Genomic DNA, 12,223 nt, shown 5'->3' on the forward strand with positions numbered 1-12,223 from the left:
TTTTGACGTTGGAGGAGGAGGGATGGTTGGTCAGCCCGGCTGTCCCTGTGGCATGGTGACTAGGCCCCAGGATCGCCGTGGCACACAGGCCCTCGTCCTTGGACGCCCCGGGGGAAAGTGAGCCGTTTTCATTCATACGTCTGTATGCAGCACATTGGAATCAGGAGTTTTCGGCACAGAATCTGTGCCGTCGTAGGCACATCACATCAAGCCATTGGCCCCTTTCCAATACTACGTTACTGTGTTATAAAATGCAAGTTCTCTGGCCCCGAAGGACAGGGAGAAGCTAGTTTATTTTGTGTGATTTCGGCAATGACTACTCGAAAAGGGAAGAAATCAGGTCCTTGTTTACAGAAGATACACAGGAGAAGCAAGCCCCGCTCAGCTTGGCCGAAGAGAGCAGAGAAAGTGTTAGGCGTCCTAAGCTCTGGAACAAAGAGGAGTCTTTTCTTTGCTTTGTGGTTCCTTTTACACACACTCACACATACTTGGTAAGAGATGCTGTGCCTCTCGGAAGTGAGAAACTCAAAGGCAGGATGCACGCAGAGGACATGGGAGTCCGGGATGAAGCATGTATGTATTATTTATACGATGGGATTTTACGTTTTTATGGAAGCATGAAACAAAGGCAGTGGGAGAGAATGCCAGACACCGGCCACGCTCCCTGTCACACTACGTATACGGTAGTACCATTTTGTATGTTGTGTCGAACAAAACGCATTGAACAAAGCAAAAAGGTGATGTATGTATATGAGAAAATTAACTGTACGGTATCATTCCAGTACATTCTGTTGTATATTTTAGTCCTGTTTACTTTCTCTTCATTGTTGATAAGAGGATGTGAATTGTACAGTTTCCAGCTAGTTTCCCATACATATTAGAGAAGAACTAAAAAGAGAGTATAGAAGAAGAAGAGAGAAAGAACATTTGTGAATTGCAGGTGTCAAAAAAAAAAAATAGCCTAGCTGGCCTTATTTGCGAAGCCTAATTGCTTTTAGCATATGGAAGTATTTTTTCACATTTTCTTTGTATAAAATTTGTATTAAACTTAAATATCTTTTTCGATGACGGCGTTTCTTTGTGACTGAGCCAGTGCACTCCCACGGTGTGCTTTTTTGGGTTCCGCCCCTCCCCCCGGTTTTTTCAGATTCTTCACCTTTTTTTAATTAAACTGTTTTGGAAAAATGGCTCGGTCGTCCTCAACTTCGCAGTTTTCCATTTGGTCGGGATGGCCGTGTCCGATTCGCACGCCCCAGCACAGGAGTCGGGGCCGTGAGAGCACAGGAAGGATCCCTACGGGCGGCGGGCGCCCTGGAAGTTAAGGGCCCCCGGTGGGCGTTTTTCCCGGGAAGCCCCGGCTCCTTGGAATTTACTGACAGAGACCGAGAAACGAGGGGGAAATCCTGACCAGTCTTAGCAAGACAGCGAGAGGCGAGGCGACGGTCTTTCTGTGGCTTGGATGGCGGGCCTGAGCTTAGGCGAGCTCCCTGGGGAGCGTGTGACCCCCCCCCCGCTCTGCTCAGGGACACCCCGGTCATTTAACTGTCCTGGGTCACAAGATGTTTCTTGTTCAACCATTTAAAAAACGTAAACCCCATTCTCAGCTCACAGGCCATACCAAAGCAGGGAATGGGCTGGAGTCAAGCCGCAGGCCGTGCGCTGACCACTGCTGTGGAAGGAACACGATGGGGATGTGTTCAAAGGACCGAGGGCCGACAGGTGGCTGCTCTTCACTGGGACTGTTCTGGGGCTTGTCTTTGGAGGTGACCTTTGACCCCAGGTCAGAAGGAAGAGCTTGGCTGCGGGGAGATGAGTTGGGTGAGCGTCCCAGACGGGGACCAGTGGGTACGAAGACGCCGCGAGCTTCGCGTGGCTGACGAGCCGCAAGGTGGGGGCGTGGCTGCTCCTTCGGTGTAGAGGGCACCGGACGTCCCGGGGTCTGAGGCCCACCGCGTTCGTGTGGTGTAAGCCGAGCCAGAAGGGGCCGTTCGCCGTCCTAATGTCACCCGCCATGGGTTTGTCTAGAAATAGGCCCAAAGAAGTAACTAGCTCAGGGGCTCCTGGGTGGCTCAGTTGGTCAGGCGCCTGACTCTTGATTTCAGCTCAGGTCAGTTGGCGAGTTCGAGCTCCGTATCGGGCGCTGCGTTGACGATGCGGAGCCCGCTTGGGATTCTCTCTTTCTCTGCCCCTCCCTTCCTTGCCCTTAGTATCTCTCTCTGTTTCTCTCTCTTTCAAAATAAGTATTAAAAAAAAAAGTAGCTCAAGGCCATGGAGCTGGTGAAAGACTCTAATTGGACTCCTATTAAAGTGCTCTTTCCAGTAAATGGGCATTGTCTTTTTTTGAGTTAAAAACTTGTTCGGCTTCCTTTCATTGGGCACGGATGGGCACCCTCCCTTACCATTTGAAGTCCACAGAGGGGCGGGGGACACAGCCCCCTTTAGGGGAAGAGGCGGAGGCTGTGAGCAGGACCGCACTGTCGCCCCGTTTTTTTAGCTCCAGCAAGCCGGCTCCAGCCTCGGCCCCCGGGGCCCTTGCACTTGCTGTGCCCTTGGCCTGGCACACCCTCTGTCGCTGGCATCAGCTTTCAGACGTCACCTCTTGAAGCAGCCACTCCCCTCCCCCCATTATCCTCTGTCTCTTCCTGGTTTTCATGTCCTTGAGCAAAGTTCATACATATTTATGACTTCCCACTCAAACGTGAGCTCTGTGAGGGGAAGGCTGATCCGGTCCCTGCTGTGTCCCGAGAGCTTGGAAGGACACAGAGCTCCTAGAGTTGGGGTGACATTTGAGCAGGGACACCTCGGCCCCCGGACCCTGCCCCCAGCGGTCACCGCTGCAGCCTCCCAGAGAGGAGAGACACCAGAGGATAACATGGCTTACTCAGCGGTAGAGAAACCGGTGCCTTTAAAAAAATGTTGAATTTGCTATTTATGGGGCTAGGTCCATGCCTCAAATTTGAAAAACCACGGGTGTGCTCCCAGCCTCGCTGGCTCTCCCAGGGCCCCCTCCTCCGCATCCCTCAGTCTGTATTTACAGACCCTCGCGGGGAGGCAGGTTTCCTTCCTTTTGGAACAGAAACGGGCAGCACCTGACCCCCGACCTGCCGTGTTGGTTTTCTTTTTTACTTAACCTGAGGCCTCGGGCTTTGTTCCCTAAGGCTCAGGTCTGGGGCCCCTTTGTTCCCCTGTGGACACGTGACCCTGGGATGTAAGAAGGCCGTGCATGTCACAGCCTCCGACAGCCTCCGGTGCACGGGTCCTCGGTCCCCAAACAGTGGCCCCGGGGTCCCCGAGGCTGCACCAGAGGGTCTGTGAGTGGCTAGGCGAGAGGAGGAGGACTTGGGAGGACAGGGCTGCAGGGCCTTCCTCTCTGGCTTTAGTCCCGGTCGAGTGTCTGCCGATGCCCGATGACTTTGAATCTACAAAGGAGAAGGAGGACACAGTGGGGTCCGCCACGGCCATGGCCCTCGCTACTTTGACCAGTGGCCTGGCGTGGGGGCAGGGCCTGCTGCCGCGGCCTGGAACGCGATTGGGCACCCTCGCCACCTGGTGGCCGCCGCCTAGAACTGCAGCCCCACAGAGCCCGAGCAGGACCACCGGGGACAGAGAGAAGCTGGGCCAAAGTTCATTCGGGTGACAGCTGCTTCCCCGGACACGGCATGAACTAAGCACTGAGGACACAGCACTGAACGGCCTCTCTCCTCCTCCCTCTGACTCTCCACGGGAAGCAAATACGCATATGATGCAGTCCTAGGCCGGACGGTGTTGCATCAGGTAAGGGAGGCAGGGTGTGATTGGGCACGGCCCCCCCAGGGAGCTGAACGGCGAGCAGAAACCTGAAGGAGGGGTACCGAGCCGTGACGACGAGGGCAGCGGTCGTTAATGCTGGCAGATCATTAGAAGCACCCAGCAAGATGTGAAATAAACCGGTGACTGGTGAGACCCTACCTGCTATCCCGGAATAACGACCTCCCACTCCCGGAGGTGGGGCTTGGGCGTCTGTCACGGAAGGCTGCTCAGTGATCCTAAGGCGCAGCAGAGCCGAGAGCTGCTAACATCCCGGGCAGAAGGAAGAAGGCACGCAAGAGGCCTGAGGCGGGGACCCGGCCTCTTGCGGGGAGGGAAGGCCGGCCAGGGAGGCCAGAATGGAGGGATCCCAGGTGGGGGCGGGGGACGATGAGCTCAGAGAGGGAGAGAGGGAGAGAAGTTGGGGGATGGGAAAGGGATGGGAAGCCATGTGGGCGGTTTAACAGCTTTATTGAGTTGCAATTCACATACCGTAGGATCTACCCACTTGAAGTGTGTAATCCAATGATTTTTGGTATAGTACATTATTGATTTCGTTAAAAAAAAGTTGTAAAATACAACAAACGTTGCCCTTTTAACCATTTAAAAAAAATGTTTATTTTTGACAGAGTGCACACACAGGCACAAGTGGGGGAGGGGCAGAGAGAGAGGGAGACGAGAATCTCTCGCAGGCTCCTTCCCTGATGTCAGTGCAGAGCCCAGCGCGGGGCCTGATCTCACAGTTTGTGAGATCAGGACCTGAGCTGAAATCCGGAGTCAGACGCCGAACTGACTGAGCCCCCCGGGCGCCTCCTGCCCTTTTAACCGTTTTTAAATTTACAATTGAGTGGCATTAATCAGAGTTGTGTTTCAAACACAGAAATGTTTTCCAGACTTCAACTTTCATACCAGGGCACATCGGGACACCATCGACATTATTATTTACTTTCTTTAATCCAGGGAAGCAAAGATCACCCATGTACCTTCCAGCATCACTGGGGCGGGCTCACCGCCCCCCCCCCCCCCCCCCCCCCCGCCCCCATGCTGAGCCCTGAGCTGAGGTTTCCCGAGCTCTAATCTTTAGGTCTTCTGATCACTCCATGGGGCAGGATGGGGAATGCGACTTGCCCACAGTCACATAGCAGGTCAGTGCCATAGCCAGGGTTCAAATTGGACCACCTGCTTCCTGAATGAGCACCGTGACCCATCGAATGTAACTGCTCTAGTGTCTGGGGCACCGTGGTCAGTTTACAAAATGCCTTCTGGGCCCCCTTTCCCTGACTCCCCTCAACTGTCCACAAGGTGGGGATTGTTCGGCTCCTAGTGCAGCTTGGGAAACTGAGACTCAAGGGTTCAGGGCGTTGGGTTGTTGTTGTATTTAACATTTATTTATTTTTGAGAGAGAGAGAGAGAGAGAGAGAGAGCGAGAGCGTGAATGGGGTCGGGGCAGAGAGAGGGAGACACAGAATCCGAAGCAGGCTCCAGGCTCTAAGCTGTCAACACAGAGCCTGATGTGGCGCTCAAACTCATGAACCATGAGATCATGACCTGAGCCCAAACCAAGAGTCAGATGCTTAACTGACTGAGCCACCCAGGCGCCCCTAAATGTGGTCAGGTTTTTAGTTGCAAACAACACTCTACGTAATCTGAGCAGGAAAGGAGTTTATAAAAGGGCATTATGTGATTCACAGATCTCCAGGAGGGAGGGCCAGAGAGACTGGCTAGGAGACTGCACAGCCAGAAACAACGTCCAGGTTACATGGTAGGACGTTCCCGTCACTGTCACTGGGCCCACACATTACAACTGTCACCAGTGACACGGGGCATGTCCCGTCTGCCTCCTTGCTAGATTGCATCCCGCACTTCCGAATGCACTTTGCAGAATTCCATGGCTTCGTCATCTGGATCGGGTAAACCCAGGTTGCCCTGGGTCTGAATGCAAATACCATTTGGAGGGTATTTGATTGGCTGAGTCTGCAGCTGGCTGTATCTGATTGGTTGAGTCTAGGTCACATGCTTACGTTGCAACTGCAAGGAAGGCCGGGAAGGTGAGATTCAGGTTGCTTCGGCTGCAGGCTCCTAAGGTAGGAAATTGTGCAAACAAAAGGCCTTGGGTTGACAAAAACATCGATAGCCGCCACCGCAGAATTGCCCGCAGTCTCTGTCAGGTCAGTTGTCGAGAGCAGAATTCACCCAGCCAGGTAGAGCGCGAGGGTTTCATGAGCAAACCCGTCTGTAGTGCGACTTGAGTCAAGCTGGTGGGGCTGGAACTACGTTTCCCAGAATCCCTTTCCTTGAAGGGTGCGGAGCTGGAATTGACCAAAAGAGGAACTTTTGAAGGCGGAAGGGGAGCAGCCGTCTCTTCTCTTGCAAGGTCGCTGTGGCTACAGGTGGTGACAGGTGCAGGTGTGCCCTCGGGCTCCAGCCTGTCGCTGCTGTCCTCCGTGCCGCGCCCAGGTCTTGTTTCTGACACCTGGCCCACCCCGGGTGCTTGGCTGCAGAGGCCAAGCGTCCCCCCAATCGGGTTCTCTTCCGGAGCCTCTCCGCAGACTCACTTTGGTGGCCGGACACGCCTCACTGGTGACTCCAGGTGCCACTTTTCAGAATTTCACTTCCTGAACTCCTCTGACCCCTGTAGAAGGTCGAACTCCCATAATACATTTCTTACCCCAAACCCGTGGGCCAAATCTGGCTGCTTCCCTGGTTGGATGCGACACATGAGTGTCTGCAGGATCGCAGGGAGGACTGAGGCTGCCGCGCTGAGGGACTGGCCACGGGGTGGGCGGTGAGGAGCCGGGCTGCTCCTCCCGCAGGATCAGGAAGCATCGCTGTCCATCTGGTAGCAGCTGCCCAGCTCCTGGGTCCTGCCCGGCGCCAGCTTTGCTCTGGCCTGCACCTGCAGGCTGGATGCCCTGGGCGCGGCCTCCCTTCTCTCCCACTCACACACTTACGCAGTACCAAATACACGTCTCTTGTGAACGCAACCGATCTGTGGACCCTTCGGTGCTCCAGACCCCTGGCTGTAAGGGAGCCTGCAGAAGTTTTCAGCTTTCCAGCCTCTCGATTCGGGAAGGTTCAGCAGAAGGAGGAGCCATGGTTGAACCTGAACAAGTCACTTCTCACCCAGAGTCGCGGCCTGGGCTCAAACCCTTGGCTTTGCCATCTGGCCCAGGGCTCTCGTCGGGGAGTGATATTAATGAAAAACCATTGCCTCCCTGGCCCGGTCCAAGGCCAGGTCAGCTGGGTTCTAGACAGCTTGTACAACTGAGTACCGGCATCCCTTCGCTCTGCAGAAGGGAATTTCCTTTACGTGTCCTCTTTTGAGAGAAAAGCATCTCTTCACTATGGAAAAAAAGCAGCTGCCACGTGTGATGGTAAATGGTGTGGTGGGGAGACAACAGGGTGTGGCGGGGACTGTGGTAAACAGCAAGCCTGGCGAGGAGCCGCAGTGAAAAGGGGAAGCTGCGGGGCGGCTCCGGCTGACCACGTGTGCACGCAGGCTCAGGATTGGCATAATCCTCCGCTGTTTCTGGAGAGAAGTAGATCTTGAATTAAATCTCTCAAGTTTTAAGTGTGAGCCACCAGTGGGCAACCTTGACCCAAGAACACTAATTTAGCAGTCAAAGATGCTGGGTTGGGGTCCAAGCTCTGCCACATTCCAGCTGCAAGGTCAGGGGCAAGCCACAACACCTCTCTGGGCCTCAGTTTCGCCCTCTGTAAAACGGGGCTTACAAAGACGGCAGTTAATTGGATGATGAGCTTTCGTTTGCCAAACCTTGTTCTAAACTAGTATTTTCCAAACAATGGGTTGTGAGCGAAATTGATCTAGTGCATCGTGACCTGCATCATTTAAGGGCGAAATAGAACAGGATGGAATGTAACGGGATGCATCATGGTAATATGGGTGGGCATCGCTTTGTGAAACCTATTTTAGACACACACGATACATACACATTCGTATTCACACACACGTACACATCCACACGCGGTCCTCGGTCTGATGGAACATGGACTTCTCTGACTGCGGAACGCAGTCAGAAAAGTCCGAGAGCCAGTGTTCCAAGTGCTGGTCGTGTCTGTGTGCATCTGGTGCTGTCGATGACCCGTGAGGTGGGTTCTACTGTCACCCCCGTTTTGCAGCTGAAGAGGGAGGTCCAGAGGGTGAAGTTCCCGCAGATAGTAACAGGAAGAACGATCGCCACACGATCCTTCGTCTCCAGACAGGGCCACGGGCGGTGGTGAGACTGGCACGAGCTAATGCAGGTCGAGGGCTTGCTTAGCCCAGTGCCTGGGACAGAGCAGGTGCTTAATAGATGTCAGAAGCCGGGCTTGCGTTTGCAGCTTCTCATTCAACCACGCCCGGTGGCCGGCAGGATCCGAGGGCCACGGCCAAAGAGGCCAGGGACTCTGCCAACTCGGCTACCCATGGAGTAGGGGGTGGGGCCTGCAAGGGCACCTCACCCACAGCCAGGGCTTACCAAGTACTTCATCTGGGGCCAAATACTCCCTGCTGGATTTTACAGTCCGTATCTGGCTGTATTTGGCTTAGCACTGCCCTTGAACGGGCTTCAGGATATAAAAAGAAATCCGGGCATTTTTTCCCAAACAGCTTTAACTCTGATCGCACACACATTGTTAAACACGGGAACAGCTTGTTCTTGCCCTTCGCAGGGCTGTGGCCGCCGTCGCGTCCCTTTGCCTTTCCGCGTAGACACAGCTGTCTGCTGGGATCCCCATCGTGGCCACGGCAGGTCAATGGATCAAGTCTTAGGCCTGGACGCAGTGTCAACGGCGCTGCCATTTCGTCGAAGCCATCGCTGAAGCATGGGCACGGCCTGATGGCAGTGCTTTCTGAACCTTTTCGAGGGCAGCCCTGCATTTTCAGGCCTTTTAATGAAGTGGCACCTGCTGGCTCCGGCCAGCTGTGGGGTCGCACTGCCCTCTGGTGGCCACCGGCAGGCATAGCTTCACCAGCGCTGAGCTGGCATCGACGGGGGCTGAAAGCGCCGTGGGGAGACTGACTGGTCAGGAATCGGGACAGCGGTGGAATGTGGGTAGAGGCCGGGAAGGGCGCGAGGGAGCCTTCTGGGGACCTGGAAACCTCTTCCGTCTTGTCTGAGTGGTGGTTACCCGGTGTGATCCTGGGTAACAATGCATCAAGACGCACGCTTGAGTTTTGTGCGGGGAAACTGTGTGTGTAGGTTATGCAATGAAATTTAAACGTCTCCTTTAAGTTTATGAGGAACCCCAGTTGTTTTTGACCGGACACCCTACGTCCATCCTTCTCCCTCCAAACCATCCGTGCCCCCCCCCCCCGCCCCCGCCCCCGCCCCCCAGTAGCCAGGGTGATTTTTTTTTTTTTTTTAAATTTTTTTCAACGTTTATTTGTTTTTGGGACAGAGAGAGACAGAGCATGAACGGGGGAGGGGCAGAGAGAGAGGGAAACACAGAATCGGAAACAGGCTCCAGGCTCTGAGCCATCAGCCCAGAGCCCGACGCGGGGCTCGAACTCACGGACCGCGAGATCGTGACCTGGCTGAAGTCGGACGCTTAACCGACTGCGCCACCCAGGCGCCCCGCAGGGTGATTTTTTAAAAATGTAAATCAGCTCAGGCCACTCTCCTGATTAGAACTCTCGGGTGTGTTCTCATCGGATTGAGAATCAAATGCCAACTCCAGTAAAACTCCAAATTCAGAACCAAAAGGATCCAACCACACCCGCCGGGGCCTTACCTTCCCACCCCATGACCTTCGTCCTCAGCTCCAGTCTTTCCGGGTTCCCCTTGTTTCCCTCCAGGTCCGAGGCTTTGCTTGCCCGCAAGCTGTGTACTTCCTGTGTCTCCCCCTGAAGTGCTTTCCCTGGATTTTCTCACCATCCAGGACTGAGCTCCAGGGCCACCTGCTCGGATGTGGCCACAGCACCCCCCACACCTTTCTGGTTACTCTGCTGCATCACCCCAAGGCTTCCTTCTGGACTCCAGCGAGCGTCTGAGGGGGAGAGAAACCCCCATCGCTGACCCTGCAACCCCACCCCGGGTATTCTGAAAGTCACAGAAAGTCTCAACCCACAGAAAGACCCTCAGTGTTTACCCCCTGGACAAGAGGCTGCATTTTGGACCCTAAATGTTTCACTGGACAGATCCTTTCTTTTTGTGATCTCTTTCTTTTTTATCTTATTGTTTTAATGTTTATTTACTCCTGAAGGGGGGGGGAGAGAGAGAGAGAGAGAGAGAGAGAGAGAGAGAATGTGAGTGGGGGAGGGGCAGAGATAGAGGGAGACACAGAATCCGAAGCAGGCTCCAGGCTCTGAGCTGTCAGCCCAGAGCCCGACGCGGGGCTCGAACTCACGAACCGTGAGACTATGACCTGGGCCAAAGTCAGACGCTTAACTGACTGAGCCACCCAGGCACGCCCCGATCTTTAAGACAGTCTTATAGTAACTGATTCACAGCATGAAATATATAAATAAGGCACTCTGCCCCTTGGTCGCTTTTTATTAATTTCTTATATCTTCTTCCCAAGTTTCCTTCTGCCGATATGATCATGCAGGTTTTACTTTTTCCTCATTTTTATGCAAAAAGTGCCACGTGCCATTCCAAAACTGGCCCTTTGTACTTCTATGTTCACGAGATCTTCCCAAACAGATCCATAGGAATATTCTTGCTCTTTTTCGTGGTTGCACGGTACTCCATTACGTGGCCATATTGTAATCTAACCCCGTTCACCACTGATGGGTATTTGGGTTGTTTTCATTCTTTGCTATTCCCAACAGTGTTGTAGAAAATAAGTCTGTATGGAGTTTTCACACCTACGTAGAGCCGTAGATAAATTCTCAGAAGCAGGATTGCTGGTAAGATTTACAAGTTGGATCAATATTGCCGACTTTCCCTCTTTAGGAGTTGTGCAAAGTGCCAATTTCAGCTTCCACCAGCAGCGTCCGAAGGGCCCACAGCTCCCCTGCTCCTAGGAGTCCTACAGCTTCCAAACTTTTGTCAATCTGATGTGGAAAATGGCATCTCAACGTATGAGTGAAAGTGACCCTCTTTTAATTAAGTCATTAGAAAAAGTGTTCGTTTGTTTATTTATGTTTATTTATTTGTGAGAAAGTGCGAGCAGGGAAGGGGCAGAGAGAGGGAGAGAGAGAATCCCAAGCAGGTTTCCACGCTGTCAGCGCAGAGCCTGATGCGGGGCTCAACCTCACCAACTGTGAGCATTAGGAACTAATGCTGTATCGATGGAAATCTGCCATAGGCATGTGAACTATTGCCTATAAATGAGACCAAATTAAAGAGTCCAAGGATGGAGAGAAAAGACTGGATTAAAAATTTTAAAGCCATTTTTTGAGTTCTGCATTTGGGATGGGAGTGTGGGGGGTGACTGAGGTCACGCATCCCGAAACTTGTCAGTCAAGGAAGCCAGAGAGTTCTGTTTTGTGTTTTGTTTAAGCCCCTTTGTTGTGTTTTTGTCCTTTGCAACTGAAAGGAATCCCAATGGCGGCCCTCTGATTTCTAAAACCCTTGGATAGGCAGATACCTTCAGCCTCAGAGGTTGACCTGAGGACTTTGTTGGGTCTCTGTCCTTATACTGGGCTGTCAGGAGGTTCTGGAGTCATGTCCAGACTTCTGGGAGGCTAAGATTGTTCTCAAGAGCTGCAAGATACTGCTGGGGAAACAGTGAAGATAGCCTGGGGGAATCTTAGGTATCCACCACCCACCCATCCATCCATCCCCCATCTGACCATCCACCTGTCTATCCATCCATCCACCCATCCATCCATCCATCTATCCCCCATCTGACCATCCATCTCTCCATTTTTCCATCCGTCCATCCATCTACCATCCATCCCCCATCTGACCATCCATCTGTCTATCCATCCATCTACCCATCCGTCCATCCATCCATCCCCCATCTGACCATCCATCTCTCCATTTTTCCATCCGTCCATCCATCTACCATCCATCCATCCATCCCCCATCTGACCATCCATCTGTCTATCCATCCATCCATCTACCCATCCATCCATCCATCCATCTATCCCCTATCTGACCATCCATCTCTCCATTTTTCCATCCGTCCATCCATCTACCATCCATCCATCCATCCCCCATCTGACCATCCACCTGTCTATCCATCCATCCATCCATCCATCTATCCCCCATCTGACCATCCATCTCTCCATTTTTCCATCCGTCCATCCATCTACCATCCATCCATCCATCCCCCATCTGACCATCCACCTGTCTATCCATCCATCCATCCATCCATCTATCCCCCATCTGACCATCCATCTCTCCATTTTTCCATCCGTCCATCCATCTACCATCCATCCATCCATCCCCCATCTGACCATCCATCTGTCTATCCATCCATCTACCCATCCGTCCAGCCATCCATCCCCCATCTGACCATCCATCTCTCCATTTTTCCATCCGTCAAT

Source organism: Lynx canadensis, chromosome A3 (assembly GCF_007474595.2).
Source record: "Lynx canadensis isolate LIC74 chromosome A3, mLynCan4.pri.v2, whole genome shotgun sequence".
Lineage (NCBI taxonomy): Eukaryota > Metazoa > Chordata > Mammalia > Carnivora > Felidae > Lynx > Lynx canadensis.